Source organism: Desmodus rotundus, chromosome 6 (assembly GCF_022682495.2).
Source record: "Desmodus rotundus isolate HL8 chromosome 6, HLdesRot8A.1, whole genome shotgun sequence".
Lineage (NCBI taxonomy): Eukaryota > Metazoa > Chordata > Mammalia > Chiroptera > Phyllostomidae > Desmodus > Desmodus rotundus.
In genome coordinates, this window is record NC_071392.1 from 140,070,320 (window position 1) to 140,086,460 (window position 16,141).

At 57.6% G+C, this 16,141-nt stretch overlaps 1 protein-coding gene across 8 annotated transcripts in view; it reads left to right on the forward strand.

Annotated features, from left to right (window-relative positions):
* Positions 1 to 16,141, forward strand: part of NDST1 (N-deacetylase and N-sulfotransferase 1) — a 52,780-nt gene that overhangs the window by 7,290 nt on the left and 29,349 nt on the right. For 3 of the 8 annotated variants that reach the window (XM_053926838.2, XM_053926839.2, XM_053926837.1), the window contains exon 2: positions 11,314 to 11,400. The exons of 3 other annotated variants lie outside the window; for them this stretch is intronic. The gene's annotated coding sequence lies outside the window, so the exon portion shown is untranslated. Of the gene's footprint in view, positions 1 to 10,511; positions 10,638 to 11,313; positions 11,401 to 16,141 lie in introns of those variants that run through there. 2 more of the 8 variants (XM_045185190.3, XM_024576844.4) reach the window with 2 other exon arrangements.

The window sequence follows — 16,141 nt, forward strand, 5'->3', positions numbered from 1 at the left end:
AACCCCGGCAAATATCTTGCGATGCAGTGATGGGGCTCACAGAACCCCGACAGGATTACAGGAGACATTGCCGGGGCCACTTGAGGAAGGCAGGATGGGGGGATGTGAGGGCGGGGGGCGATTTGTGGGTGGGGAGGATGTGTGCCAGGAACAAGCTGGCTATGTTCTGGGACTGGGGCCAGAGCTGGGGTTGGGCAGAGAGCGTGGGTCCTGCTTAGAAATGGGCGTGTGCTGGGGCAGGGGTGCGAGTGTGTGTGGGTGAGTGTAGCAGCCAGATGTGGTCCGAGAGGGGCCAGGGGCCTTAGCTGTCACCAGTCCGGTGGTTTTAAGCATCTCAATAATTTTAATGATGATCATATAATTGCCACTCACATTTCCTGGGAGCTTATCAATGCTCGTTAGGCTCTTTCCTGTAATCATATCTGCAGTAATCCCCAGAGTAATCCTATAAATTAGGCGCTGATCTTGTCACCACGTGTGGGTGAAAATACCAAAGCCATGTAGCCCTGAGGTGGTAGGTGTAGGAATTTTGTAGAATTCTATAAGGGTGCTTAGGAGCATGATGTCGTTGGGGAAAGGGCAGTGGGGGGTTGTCCTGGACTGTCTGTGTGGCAGGCACCACTTAGATTGGTTCGCTAAAGACACCAGGGTATGCGTGCTCTCCAATGAGTGAGTCAGGCCTGGGTGTGTGTGACGGGGTTGTGTTGGGGTGGTTAGGGCTCCAGCCTCCAAACTGGGGCCCCCACCACAGACACGGTCACTCTACCTGTCTTAGGGATGGTACATGTGAGGCCCGGAGAGACTCAGTGCTGAGTTCCAGGTCCCATGGTGAGGGCAAGGGGCGAAACCAGAGACAGAAAAGTGGGTCTCCTCTGGTTCTAGCAGGAGCAGGGTGGGGTCAAGGTCAGAGCCCACTGTCTACCCTGCTGTTCTTTTCTGCCTCAGTGTCCCAAGGTACCGCCCAGGAGGCCAAGGGCTTTCTCGAAACACTGTTTCCCTTCATTTCTCAGTGGGAAACCGAGGCCCAGGGAGGGGCACTCGCCCACACAGGCCCACATACGGTGTCACGATTGGGACCACAGCCTAGAGCTATCTCTGTTTGGACCAGGGGAGGGTTTGTTTCCCCAAAATGGTCCCTGCCTGCCCCCACCCCCCGCCCCGATCTTTGGCAGGCTGGTAGCTGGAGCCCGCAGGGTGGCCCAGAGCAACGCTGAGGGCAGAGACGGGTGTGTGCTGGGGAGAAAGCTGCCAAGGAGGGTGGGGTGACTTCCAAGAGGAAGAGTGCCAAGAAGCCTGAACCCCAGACGGAAACCAAATGTATTTTCTTGGTCCTCAGAGGATATCTGGAACAATGGAAGTAGCAAGGGGGAAGTTGGACTATAAAAAGGGCTTCTTGATATCCTATAAAAAAAAAAGAGAGTCTTTAAATTTGACTTTTGTTTTTCTGGAGGATGTTTATGAAACTTCCTGAAGCAGGATCCCAGGGCTCCTTGAAGTTTGTCAGGGGCTTTTGTTTCTGGACTCAGGGCTTTGGGTGGGGGAAGGACTTGAGAGGGTCATCTCCCCACTTTACAGAGGGTGGAACTGAGGCTCCCAGAGGAGGGAGGGGCTTGAGGTCAGACAGTGAGGCTGTGGAAGACTTGGGGCGAGAGCCTGGGTCTTCCAGTGTCTTGAAAGAGGCCATTTTCTTGACTTACCTCTCCTAGGACCTTGGCAGGAGGCTGGGCACAGGGGCTGCGGGGGGTCCCTTTGAAAACGCTCGGAGCTGCTCCGTTCGTGGCGAGGCCAGGCCTGGTCTGCGAGGTGGACCCACTAGGCGGTGACTTGCATGGCAGGAGGAGGAGGCTGGGATGGTTCGAGTGGTGATGCCAGCCCCATCCAGATGCCGGGGTCCGGCTGTGCACCGTCTGCCCAGCAGCTGGGAGCTGGGAGTCACACCCAGTGGGTGCAGAGGCAAGGGCTGTGGTGTGTCGTGATTCATTCTGCTCCCCCAGTCCTGAGGGATGACTAGGCCTTCAGCCCTGATTCGTGCCCACGCATGTGGACCTAAGCGGCTGTGTGTTTGGGCTCCAAGTTGACAGATATGAGGGGGCAGCAGGCTTTGGGGAGTCCCTTCCCTCTGCCACCTCCTATCTCTTGATCCTGTGTATCCTGTGACCTTGACCCCTCCATTCTCACCAATGCAAGGATCTGTGAGCCCACGAGCCCACGGGCCACATTTGGGAGGCATTTCTGTGCGGAGAGCCTGTAGGTTTTATCAGGTTGTGAGAGGACTTGGCCTCCCCCAAAGTGCGGACAGGAGGGCGTGGGCCGCATGTCTTCACAGCAGGCTTGAGAGAAGGTTGATGAAGGGGCTGTGCAGTTGTAGTGGAACGCAGCCTGGCGGCAGTGGTGCTGTGGTTCCGAACGCCGTCACGGAGGCACCGTTGGGTTCTAAGCCTGCACCTTCCCTTGTAAGCTGCATGATCTCACGTGAGCTACTGTGTCTGTGCTTCAGTTTCCCCATCTGTAAAATGGGAATAATAACAATAGTTAGGATGTGATGGACTTAAATAAGATAATACACAAAAATGACTTATCCCAGTGCCTGCTACAAAGTAATCACTGGGTAAAAGTTTGCTATTATTTTTCATTCCGGCTCTTTGCTTATTTGCTGTGTAATCCTTTAAGTGTTTTATCCTGGGGGTCTTCGTCTCCATCTCCGGCCCTGCACTCTGCGCTTGGCTTTCCAGGAGCTGCAGGGCAAGGTTGGAGCGTGGGGTGGACATGGGAGGAGGAGGCCCACCCTCTGCATTCTGAGATGCCCCAGTCCAGGCCCCCCTGGTGCCTTGAACGTGGCCTTGTCCTGAGGCAGAGTTATGTAATCAGCCGGGCCTGGCCAGGCAGGATACCATTCTCAACCTCGTTTTGTTCCCATTGTCTCTTCCTCTCCTTTCCCCATCCCCCCCCCCCCCGCCCGCCCCCCACCATGGAGCTGTTGCATTAGCTGACCTGTTCTTCAAGCTCCAGGGATGAAATCGAACCGGTGCTATTCTGCCACCAATTGATTCAGTTTAGAGGTTTACTGGGCAGGTGGCCCCTCCTCCTGCCACCTGGGGACAGACAGAGTTAATGCCTTTGTGCCTGCTTTGGAAATGGAGACAGGGACTCCTTTATAGGGGGAAAGGCAGGCAGTAGGCTGGGGGGCCCTTGACCCATGGTCCCTGTGGCTCCAGCCGGTCTACTCACCCCTCCCCATGACTTCCTCCCTAGGAGTGCCCTTCCCACCCTTGCAGCCCAGCACCGATGCCTCTTCTCCCAGGAAGCCTTCCCTGGTATCTCAGCTGCAGGCACGTTGGCCTCTACCTGAGCTCCACAGCGTGTCCTCTGTCCCTTTCAAGAAAACACAGGCCATAAACTGGCAGGCCACGTCCACCCCACAGGCAGATTTTGCTGGTCCCATGCCAACAATTGAGCTAGTTGCCAGCAGGAGATTTTACATAAAAATCCCAACTTCTGGCCTTGCTTCAGGAACGGCAAACTTGCAGCCTCCATGCTGCCATGGCCACTGCTGGAGGGAGAGGGGCACACGTGCTGCACCCTGGCCCCACGCCCCCGTCCGCGTCATGCACTTGCATGGTCTTCCCGGCCCTCTGGGTGTCTGAATTTGCAACCCTGTCCCAACGGCATGGCCTGCTTTCTCTCCTGCATCGTCGGGTGGTGCCTCTGTGTCTGCTCTGTGGGCTCGTTGAAGGTCCCGTGTCCCTTGGAGCACTGGGCTCGGGCTCAGGGTCAGGGCGGTGTACACAGCAGAAGCATACTAAGTGCTTCCTTCCTGAGCCGAGGCATGGCAGTGGTGCTCCTGCCAGCTGTGAAGGTTCCATTTAATAGAGGCCCTGGACCCACCTGCCCTGTGGCCCCTGAACCCTCTCCCACATAAGCTGTGCTGCTCAGCCACTGCCCCAGACGGCTTCTGAAGCCGCGGATAAGAGTCACTGGAGGTGCTGCAGCATCGCCAGGGGGAGGAGCTTTTAACCCACAGCTGTCCCCATGGTTCACTCTCCTGGAGGGCTTGGGGGAGTTTGGGCGGAGAAGGGAGGCTGGGATCAGCAGGCTTCAGAGGGTATCAGTTCCAGGTCTGCATCCTGAGGGGACAGGGGACTGGGAAGGTGGGGTCATTTCAGGTGTTTACCGGACCAGGCTTCCCCTCTGTTTCATTCTCCTAGAGTTGCACTTGATCCATCATCTCGAGTATCCAGCTGTCTGTCCAGCTGAGGTTTATTTCTCTCTTTTAATTGAAATCCCAAACATCCCCTGAGGCCAGCTAAGATGTCTTGGCTTGGAAGAAGTCTTAGCTGTGAGTTTATAATGGCTCTGGGTACAAGAAAAACCTGGGAAGCTTGTAAAAAATGCGTGTGATTTCTGTCCCATCTGTGAGTCCTTCGGTCTGGGCAACAGCCTCCCCCACTCCAGAAGATTCAGACATGAGACACACTTTAGGGACCCTGTCTGGACTCGTGGAGTCCAGGGGTGGGAGGAAGGACCCCTGGGTGACAGTTGTGCTGTGTGGGAGTAACGTGCCCCTCTCCCCCTCGGGGCTTCTCTTTTGTCCCCTGTGTACTAGCTCACTGGGCTCCCCCCAGTGGTCATGGCTGAAAGTGCCCCTGTAAGCCATGAAAGAGGGCCTGGGGGTGGGCACCAGTGTAGGGTGGAGGGAGGACCCTGACTCCTGGCCCCACCTTGACCAGGCCCAGAGGGGTTTCACATTCTTCAGGCAACAGCTCAGGAGAGGAGGGCCCTGATGCCAGTGGAGGAGGCAGGCTGGGAGCCCTGGTAGAGTGTGCAGGTGCTGTGCCCCTGGTGGGAGGGCCTGAGCCCAGGGAGGGTGGAGGGCTGGCCTGGACAACCCCACCACTTGGCCACACCTGAGGGGCACCCCGTGTGTGTGGTCCTGTGGCAGGTGGGCTGAGGTTTCCGGCGCAGACCTGGACACGCCATGCACCGACGGGTAAACTGAGGAACACAGAGGGGGGGCCCTCCGAGTATCATGTGAGTACGAGGAAAGTTTGGCCTAGACTCCAGTCTTTGGCTCCAGGCCAGGCCTCGCTCTTCTGTCCCCCCCTCCCTCTGCAGGACCACTGCCTGATTATTCAGCTGGGACAGGCGGCTGCCTCAAGGCCAGGGCTGTCTCTGGTGACCTCCAGGCCTGGGCCTGGAAAAGTGAAACCAGCACGTCACAGCCACCCCAGGGGCATGAAACTGATGGGGGTTGCAAATGACCCTTCAAACATCCTCTATCCCATTTTTTTGTTGTTTTCCCTTAAACTGTCGCCTCTGGGCCTGTGCCCATTTCCGCCTGGCACTGGGCTTCATGCTCTTTCTTCTGAGAACAAAGCTTCCTGCTGATGCCCTCTCCTGCTGACAGTAGGAGAGGGCGGGCGTGGCACTGGGCCTCCCTCCTCCGCCTCCTCTTGCTAGGAGCATGGGACAGCCTTTGTAGATGCTGGACCCCGGCAGCTGTGGGGGGCTGGGAGGGAAGGCGGCGGCAGCCTGGTCCACATTCCTGCTGGTGGCTGGAGCCGCCCCGTGGGCCCAGTGCTGAGACTCAGAAGTTTTCCTTCGGTGGCCGAAAGGGTGGCCAGAGGCGTTGGCCAAGGACCAGTGCAATTGTCCTGTTTTGTCCAAGCGCTCAGTTGTCCCAAGGCACTGTTTGATGGGGCACTGTTCATGTGACAACCCTCTGGGTTCCAGCTGGCACAGGTGGAGCATTGGATTGGCCTCCAAGTGACCCCGGTCTTCTAGGGGGCTGCAGAAACTGAAAGGTGTGTTCCCATGGGCAAGGCAACGGTCCCTCATTCAACAGTTTTTTTTAAGTAAGCATCTACTTTGTTCCAGGCATTTTTTTTAGGCACTGGGACACAGCCGTGAACAAAACAGACCAAGGCTGGGGGCTGACATCGTAGTGGTGGGGTAGATCAACAGACCAGCACTTGCCAGCCCTGCACTAGCTGTTAGTTGTTCTGAGCAAAGGGGAAGCTGTGGAGGGGCTGGGCCAGCGTATGCCTTGCTTGGATGTACAGGGCTGCCGCATGGAGGAGAGGCTGGAGGTAGAAGTGGGACCCTGGCCAGGAAGCTGCTGCAGTCCCACCGGCAAGGGAGGACCTCCGGGTGGGCATGGTCGGGGAGGCAGCCAGGGGCGGGACTCGGGACTGATTTTGCAGGGTGAGCCAGGGGATTAGTTGTGGGGTGTGAGAGGAGCAGGGTGCCCGTGACAAGGTTTCTGCCCTAAGGACAGTGTTGGCATTTACCGAGAACAGGGCAAGCTGCAGGACAAGCAGGTTTGGGGAGAAGAACAGAGATTTCAGGTCAGGGGTGTTGAACTGGCATGGACCCTGGGGTGAGGGGCTGGTGCTGGGCCTGCAGGGTCTGGTTACTGAAGGGGTGGTTTCCTCAGGGGGCGCGAGGGTACTCTGCGGGACCCCCCTGGTCTGTAAGAACGAAGATCTCCCGGGCCCTTCCTGGTCTTTTCTCTCTTTGCAAACCTCCTCCTGGCTGGAGAAGAAAGGCAGATTCTGTGGACTAATTGTTACGGAGTTGGTTTGGGAGTCGGTCTGGGCATGTCTCTCGGGTGGGAGTTCCTCCGGGACTGGGGGAGGGGGGGCTGGGAGCCCTGGGAGGGGCGGCTGGAGGCCATAGGCCTCGCCCTGACTCTGCTACCAGCACAGAGGGCCTTTTCTCTGTGCCCCAGTTCCCCTCCTGTGCACAGAGCCATTGAGCTGGCCCCAGGCTTCTGAGGGTGGCCAGGAGCACTCGAGGAGGCCACATGGCACGAGGGTTAAGGGCCTGGGCTTGCAGTCCAGGCATGGGTGTGAATCCTTTCCCTGCCAGGGACATAACTTCTTGGCTGTGAGGCTCCGGGCCAGTGACACAGCCTCTCCGAGCCTTGGCGTTCCCATCTGTAAGCAGTGCGCCAACCGCAGTACCCATGCCACAGGCTCACTGTGAGGGTTAAGTGAGAAAGTGTGAGCACAGCACTTAGCGAAGGCCCCCCTGCTTAGCAGGCTGCTGGCAGCAGTGCCTGTGGAGTCTGTCAGGTTAAGGGGCTTTTGCCTGGTGGGTGGTGGGAGCCATGAAAGGTTATTGAATAGGAACATGTTATACATGTGGGTTGAGGGGGCAGCTTTAAGTGTGGAGACTTGGGCTGAGCCCCTTCCACTTGCCAGAGTGAGAACTGAGGGCTGGCCCTCATGGACCCCCCTGCACTCCCCCACCTGAGGGTCGTCACCGACTTGGCACAGGTCCCTTGGCATGGGGGTGGTCATTTCCCTTAAGGTCTCCTCCAGGACCCCTTGTCTGTACCTCCCAGGGCTGACCTTACAGAGTGTGAGTGAGGGGCATCTAGGGTCGGTTGACAGCAAGTATACTGGAGTCGCATGTAGGGCCCCAGGCAGGGCCAGCGGGGGCAGGGCAGGCCTGGAGTGGCATTCCACTGGACACTTGGATGTGGCCTTGGTTCCTGGTGTGGGTCCGGGCTGGGCGGCGCATGCTGCTGTGGAGCCGTGGAGAGGCTGACAACGGCGGAGTGCGGCCCCCTCGGGACCCGTACTTCAGTGGTGCCCAGGCATGCTGTCCCGCCCGGTGCTTTTGCAAGCCTGTTTCCCAGCAGTTGAGCCGTGCCAGGACGGCCAAGGACATTTCAGAGTCCCCCAGGGCTCGCAGCCAGGCTGTCACCAAGCAGTGCTTGTTTTCCCAGGGTCCAAGGGTTTTTAGGGATGGAGGGGGCTCTGAAGATATTCCAGGGACTTTTCTCAACAGCTGGGTAAATTGAGAGAGAGAGCAAGGCACTTGACCAGGGCCTCACAAAGCCACCTCCTACCTGTCACCTCCCTCTGTTCCCATGTCCCTTGCGCAGACTCCTGGCCTCCTGCCCAGATCTTTGCAACAACCTCAGTCTTGTGGGCTCTCCAAGAGCTTTGTTTGTCCTTCTATTGTCGTAACCTTGCCATGGCCTGCCAGATACACACACTGTTTGAGCACCTGGTCTCCTGGCCCCTCTGTTCCAGACAAAGCAGCGCAGCACCGAGGTTCTGAGCCCAGGCCCCAGAGCCAGACTGACGTCGGTTCAAATCCCAGCTCTGCCCATTCCTTGCTTGGTGACCTGGGGCCAATTGCTCCACATTTCTGAGCCACAGTGTCTCCATCTGAGAAATGAAAACAGTAGCAGCACTTAATTTACAAGGATGTTGTGATGGTTAAATGAGATACTATATGAAGTGCTGGGTATAATACCTGCAGAGTGAGCTCAGCAATGGTCATCGTTGCTTTACAAAGGCCATCAATGAGGGTGACACTGAAAAGTCAAGGGCATGGAGGCGAGACAAAGCCCTGGACCGGGAGGTGGGAGATGCAGGCACCAAATTCACTCTCAAGCACTGCCTCACTGTGTGCTTTTTGGGAAGTCACTCCTCCGCGGGGAATGCCACTTCCCTCGTGTGAGAAAGGGAGAAGAGATCCCAGCTCTGTTCCTATAAGGTGGTCATGTGACACCAAAGCAAAGTCTGTGAAAAAGCTTTGCGTCTGTGTAATGATTTAAAAATGGCATAGCGGTGGCTGTGGTGTGCTTGTGGTGATGTGGACATTGTAGCCACAAGGGTGGACAGCTGGCTTGGCTGGAGGCTGGTCAGCCTGCAGATGCCCAGCGCCCACGCAGGCTTCCTGTCCCCACCTCCTCCCGGCCTCCACCAGCCTGCCTTTCACATTAGTCTCAGCATTTCGTGCTCAGTGTGGGAGGTGCAAAGACCCGGTGGCATCCTCCAAGCCCTAGTGGGTTTGGGCAATCTGTGGCTGATGCCATGGAATGCAGGCGTTAACGCCAGACACCGGGTCGGATCTCAGCTAAGCAGTGTGCAACTGGGAGCTTGAGCAAGTTGCTTAACTGCCACGATCCTCAGTTTCCACACATGTGAGATGAGGCCCTGATGAAATGGAGCCAAGCAATTAGCTAAGGGCCCAGGACCCAGTACCCAGTTGTGGCTATATGATGTGTTTCCCAGCTGGAGTGTGGTGACTTACGGATTTATGGACGGTGGGGACGGTGGGGAGTGGGGATCCTCGTGCCCTATTCTGGGACTGATAATGCTCCCTACAAAATCGCCCCGCTGAGTTAGGGGGGCCATTGGAGCCACTTGGCTTTATTCCATTTTACAGGTGAGCAAAGAAGGCCCAGGAAGGAGTCAGTCACTAAGGTCACAAGCAAGGCTGGGACTAGGTGAGGCAAGTAGGGCCTCTAGAGTTACCTCGAAGGAGTGTTTGCTCTTAGGTGCCGCTCTGAGGTGGCACTCACTCCCAGTGCCGCCCGCCGGTGCCCAGGAGCGCATGAGAGGGCCACCTCCGGGACGTCTGTGCCAGCTGCCTCGCTTGCCTCGCCCTGGAGGTCTAGGACCGGAACTCTCCTCTCCTGACCCTGTGAACTGTTTCCTGAGCCTTGGGAGTGTGGGGACATCTGTGCGGCACCTTCTGGAGTCTCACTGAGGCCCCCTGGGTCTCATTAAAAGGAGCCTGTGATATGTAGGTCACCCGGCGCTTTTGCGGAGTCTCTGCTTGCTCTCTGGCTGTCTGTGCTGCAGAGAAAGCGAGGCCCTCCTGCCCGCCTTCTGCCCCCTCCCTGCCAGCTGTGCCTCTGTGCGTGTTGAGGTGTTGAGCCCCTCACCACCGAGGTGTGTTGGCAGCGGGCTCTTGTCTCGGCGACAAGCCCCAGCAAGTCTGGAGGGACAAGGCCACTTTCATGTGGGCCTTGAGTCTCAGCAGGCCCCCATGTTATGCCCACCAGGACTCTAGAAGATTAGGGGGCTTCTGCAGCTTCCAAGTGACTCAAAGCTTTCCCTCCCTCCTCGTCACCCCGCAGCGTACCTGGCCTCCCTCCGCTCTGGCCTCCCTCTGCTTGGGGATCTGAAGCCTCTCAGATCCCCAAGGCTCTCACGTCTTCTGGGCACACTGGTCTCCGTGTGTCCACCTGGGCCAGTCCTCTCATTACCTCCACCAGGCCTGCTGGCTGGGCCTCAGGTGACTTGGTCAGAGGTGGCCAAGACTCCCTAATTCCTGCAGGTGTGCCTAGGATTCACCTGGGGCTGGCGGCATCCTGGGCCACCCTCAGGGTGTGACCAGAGGGGTCCTTGGACAGCCCGCCCTGTCTCCCTCCCCAGGGCTCAGTCGTCCAAGCGCGCCATCTTTTCTTTCCCTGTGGCTGCTCTCGGGGCCTGAAACTCTGTCATTAGCCAGTTGCCTCGTGCCCTCCTTGGTGTCCTCTAAAAACGCAGGAGCATTGCAGGTGGACACGCTTACGTGTTTGCTGCCGAGAAGGGAATCTGGGCCAGCCTGGCCCCTTTCCAGCTGCCTCTGTGACCGTGGGGGAGTTGCTCCTCCTCTCTGGGCTTCATGAGGCCCTTTTTTGGCTCTAGCACCTGACGCTCTGGCATGGGTTTGGCCCTCTCCAAACTGGCAGTCACCCTTCTTCCCCCTCTACAGGGCGGGGCAATGGGAAGGGCCTGGCAGGTCAGCTGGGGTGCAGCAGGGGCCAAAAGCCAATGTCACAGATGCTTTGATCACCAGCTGGCCCCACCAGGGGACATCAGTCTTTCTTCCTCCTCTTCACAGGACAGGTGGGGAAACTAAGGCCTGGGGCAGGGGAGGGCCTCGCCGAAGGTTACAGAGGAGGTCAGGCAGAACTGCAGTCAGTCGTGCTTGCTGCCAGCAAGGGCTTCTCCACTCCTGGCCGCCACCTTTCTTCCTTTCTTTTATAGGAGTTTATTTACTTATCTTTAGAGAGAAGGGAAAGGAGGGAGAAAGAGGGAGAGAAACATAGATGAGAGAGAAACATCAATCGGTTGCCTCTTGTATGCGCCCCAATCGGGGATCAAACCTCCAACCCAGGCATGTGCCCTGACTGGGGATCGAACTGGTGGCCTTTCGCTTTGCAGAACAATGCCCACCCAACCAACTGAGCCACACTGGTCAGGGCACCACCCTTCCTGAGGGGGACCAGAGGACTCATCAACATAGGGCCAGGGACATACTTTCTCTTCTTCTGTGGAAGGCACCTCCGGCAGGGGTGCCTACCTGCTGGAGGGGCTCCTGGGCTGGGGGCTGAGTTGGTCTGAGGTCAGGAGGCAGGGTTGGTGGCCTCTGATGAGGGATATGGCGGGGGGCGGAGGCTTCTGGGGATACAGTTGGTGGCTCAGGGTGCCCTAGGGCCACCTCCCTCTTTCCCTCCCTCCCTCCTTACCGGAGGGGGGACTGGACTGACTGTGATACCATTTGTCCTGGCTCTGGGTTTAGGTGCAGCCATGCTAAGTGAGGAGTGAGGAGCCGTTGAGAGGACTCGGAGAAGTGACACAGAGCTGAGCGGCTGCTGCCTGGAGCTTGGTGGGTCTTGTTGTTCTCTCCCTGGCCTCCCGTACCCTCTGGCCTTAGTGCCCTCCTTCCTGTCCAGTCTGGACGTACGTGTGCACAGGGTGTGTGCATATCCATACCCATGCAGGGGGGGCCCAGGGTCCAGAGGTTGGGACAAGCTGGTCCTGGATCCTGGCGCTGGGTCCCCTCCATGACCAGAAGCAGATTCCTTCAGGGTCCCAGCCTCTGGGGCCATGCCAGGGCTGACCTGGCAGCTTCCTCGTAGAGGAGAAGGAGGTGGCAACTGAAGGGTGGGAGGGAAGGAAGGGATCAGTTTCTCTTGCGACTTCTCCTGACAGCTTGGCAAGTCCACAAATCCCCCTGAAGCCAACAGGTCTGAGAGTTAGAGATTTACCGCAGGGCCACTCGGGGAGCTGGGGTGGGGAGGTTCCAGGGTGCTCAGACGTCGCATTTGTGGCTTCAGTCCTGTCTAGACCTGGCTAGCCACAGGTCCTCAAAGCCGGCAGGGCCCCAGAGGGTTTGTGTGTCCTTTGCTTGGAAAGTGCAGTCACAGCTACCCTGAATCTGTGGCGCCTGTCAGGGGAGAGCCCAGGAGCGGCCGTCGTTGTATCCTCGAAGGGCTCTGTAACCCCAGGAGGCCATCAGCTTCTGGTCTAGTTCACTCCCTGCATCATCCAGGTGAAGAAACAGGCTCAGAGAAGGCGCGGGCCAAGTCCACAGGCACACAGGGAGCGGGTTCAGGGCTCTGGGATGCTGATGTGGACCTCAAGGCCATGTGGATTTTGGCTTCTGCATCCACGAAATGGAGGCCCCCAAACACGCCTGCTTCTCGGACTCTCACACGGGGCACCTGGCGACCTGGAGTGGGCAGGTGGGAGGGCAGGGGCTGGGCTTGACTGGCATTCCTCGGCTCCTCTGCAGGGGGGCTGACAGGGGAGGAATTCAGGGCACAATAAACTTGTTTCTATTTCACTGGGAATGCATGACGAGTAAATGAGGTTGAGGTCAGGGGTGGGATGTGCGCGCTAGAGTGCCAGGCATGCAGCAGACCGGGAAGCAGGTCGGTCACTATTGTCCTTGTCGGTGGCAGTTAACTGAGCTCTGCCACTTCTGACCTTCACTCCTGCTTCTCTCTCCTCTTCCTTAGTAGGAGGCCCCTGATGGGGGCATGGAGGCAGCCCCCCTTTCTCATTTGGGGGCCTGCCTCTCTGGGGACCTGTGGTGTCCCTTCTGCCAGTGAAGGCTTTCTTCTGGGTTAGCCTACATTTTGGCAGCTGGGCTGGTCACCTGCAGAAAGCCTCTCTCTGGGTATGCTTTGAGCTGAAGACCTGGCTCGAGAATGGTGTGGAATGCTGGGCAGCAGGACTATGTAGAGGTTACAAGCAGGGGCTCTAAGTGGCCTGGCTTGGGGCTGTCCTAGCTCTACCTCTGCCCAGCTGTGTGGCCTTGAGTCAGTTGCTTGCCCTCTCTGAGCCTAGGTTCCCTCATCTGTAAAGTGCACATCTCAGTGATGCCACCTCTCAGGATGTGAGGACTGGGTGTGATAACGCAGGGAAAGCGCTCAGCATAGCCCTGTGTGCGGCTGGGGGGTTACCAGGATCTCAGTCCCTGCCGACTGCTGTCAGCCAGGGAAATTAGGATGTTTACAGAGAAATAGCGTTCTGGTCTTTTTGAGTACCTCTGACCTGAGTCTAAGAAAAATAGTTAGGGGTGGATTTGAGTGTGTCGTGAGTGGATTTGGGGATTGGGAGGAGGCAGCCCTATTCTGGGAAGCTGAATGGGCTAATGAGGAGCATGCCCTATAATGGGCCTGCCCATCTCGGTCTGTGTTGGGAGCTTCGGGAGGACTAGAGGGGAGCCCGTCCTTGGGACAGGACGGCAGCTGGTCCTGACCTGCCTGTCCCCGCTCCACCCCTCCCACAGTTGTTTTGTTTGTTTGCTTCGAAAGCCCTTTCTTCAGAGCTAGTAAAGGTAAACGCTCAGCTCAGGCCCTGTTGGAAGAAAGACAAATTCCCAACCAGCAGGTCTAAGTTCCTGAGGTTTCTTGCTGGGCATTCCCTGCCAGGGAACCCACAACAAATCCCCGCTGAGAACCTGGGAGTGAACCAGGGTTTTAGGCTTTGTTTGCTTGTGGATTGACGGATGGTTTGTGGGGCTGCTTCCAAGAAGGCTCATTTAAGGTTGCTTGTAAGTTAAAACACACGTAAAATGGGTGAAAACAAAAGCAGAAAAAGCCCCATTCAGAGGCAGTGGTGAGTGGGTGGGAAGTCCTGGACGAGCTCAGAGGACCCGCGGTTCTGAAGGATGACGAACACAGCTCTGTGCTAAGGTTCCCTGTCACCTGCTCAGTAGCTCTGAGCACTGGGGCAACTTGTGGGCCCCTCTGGGCCTCAGTTTCCTCATCTGTGAGAGCACGCAGCACAGGTGTGTCCTGTCTAGTAAATAATGTCCATACTTTTGATGCATCCAGCTTGGAGGCGCCTCGTAGCAGATTCAAACAGGGGAGGTAGCTGGCCAGGGCACGAGGCTCTTGGGCGCCTGCCGTGGGTAGGAGACCACTTCCACCTGGGAAAGCTGCCCATGAAGTTGGGCCACCAGAGGTCCGGTCTTGAGAGCAGCTTGACACCTGGCTGCATAAACCCAACATCGAGTGGTGAGAGGCAGAGCAGGAGGGCTCACGGAGGACTTTGGAAACCCACAGCTGGCAAGGTCCGACCTCCAACTACTGCTGGCCTTGGAGAGGAGGCAGGGTTCTCTTGGACAAGAAAATGGGCCAAGGTAGGTGGGGGTGTGGCAGGCCTGGCTGGTGCAAGCCCCGGGGGTCCTTTTCTCTGTCTGGGCCTCAGTGTCCCCATGTGTCGCTGCAGGGTGGACTGCACACTCTGTGGCCCTGGACTCTGAGCCAGACTGCCAGCAGTTCCTTGGTGGTGGCCCTGGTCTCCAGGATGACTGATGGGCAGCAGCTTGGCCCTGGGCCAGGCAACACTGCAGGGCTGTGGGGGGTGGGAGATGCAGCGAATTCCTGCAAAGGAGGGATTTGCTTCTGGTCTGAGCTTCCCAGGGGTGTGATTGAGTGAGCTGGAAGAACTCCTGCACAGCTGGGAAGCAAATGTGGAGGATTTTCTGCCCTGTGCTGTGCATGGTGGGTGGGGCAGGCTGGGGCCGGGCTGCTGGTGGGGTGGCTGTGGGGTGTGGCTGGGTAGTGGGTGGTGAGGTGACTGTGCTGGGGTGTGACAGGGAGAAAGGGACTGGGTCAGCTGTGAGAAGTGTTCCTGGGATTGCATGTGGGGCTGGCAGAACCTGGCCTGCGGCCACCTCTCCTCCCCCAAGCCCAGAGCCCATTCACGTACTTCCAAGCCTGTTTCCAAGGCTCTCCCTGCACCTCCTCCCAGCTCCCCAGCCCCATTCCCGTGGTGGTGGCACCGTGCGAACATGGAAGCCCCACATGAGTTTGTGCACTCGTGTGCACGTGAGTGCGGGAGATGCAGGGGACGTTGTCAGGAGTAGCCCGGGCGAGAAATCCCATCTGGGCTGGGTGAGCACGCAGGGCTCCAGGGACCTTCATTCGCCAGCAGCAGACCCGCGCCAGAGACATAGAACCCCGGAGCCCAGAGCCCTGCATCTTCAGTGCCCAGGGCCACGCTTGTTCCTAGCTGTGCCCAGTCAGCACAGAGGGAGGGAACAGGAGCTGTCACCGGCTTGTCCTTAACTCCCAGGGTGCTCCCAAACCTGACCTCCCTTCTTCTCTTTCTGGATCCACTATTAATTTGATCTTTGGCTTTGGGCCAGTTCCTTCCTGAGCCTCAGTTTCCAAATCCGTTAAATGGATAATAAGTTTATTAACCTGTGTCTCTGTGTGCCGGGCATGGAGCTGTTTTACCCACATCATCTCTCTTAGTCTGGCAGCATGTCTAAAAGTAGCATGAAGCCCAGTTTACACTTGGGGAAACTGAGGCTCAAAGAGGTTGCCAGATTTGCTCAAAGGTCACAAGGCCAGTAAATAATGGAGGCCAGGCTTGAGCCCGGGCCGGCTGGCTCCAGCCTGAGCCGGTAACTGCCACCTCTCAGACTGTCGGGGTGACGTGGCCTGAGGCAAACACACAGCCCTGTGCAGGAGGCCTGCTACACACAGTAGGCACTGAGTGTGCTCAAGTCACACGATAGGTGCCCTTCACCATGGAAGGACCAAGGAGTTCCGTTTCAGGGAGCTCTCAGTTGCACCCCCGGGGTCCCCCTGTCCATGCAGGGCAGAGCCGGTCCCACTCCCCAGGCCTGATCTCCAGACAGCTTGGTCCCTGGGAAGCCCCATGTACCTCTGCCTCCTTTCTCTCTGGGCCCTAGAGAGGATTATGGGGGAATCAGAGCATTTCAGAGTGGAGGGTGGGGTAGGGAGTGACTTTCAACTCCTGAGCAGTGGCCACAGTTACTGTGGTATTTCCCGAAAGTGCGGAGTTGCCATGGTGTCTCCATGACAACCAGAGCATCTCATTCATTATCCCCAGCACCTTGGCAGGGAAAGCTGGACCTAGGGCTGGGAGAGCACAGTGTGAGCCTGGCTGAGGGCTAGAGGCCTCTGTGGCTGAGGCCCCCTCTTGCTATCCCCCATCCCAGCCAAGCTTCCCCTGCAGGCTCTGGACCCCCTCTCATGGGGTCTGGATGCAAATTTCAGCTCTGCCACCAACTAGTTGTGTGATTTGGGGCAAGTGACTTAATCTCTGTAAGCCTCATTTATCTCAGTTGTAAATGTGGAAAT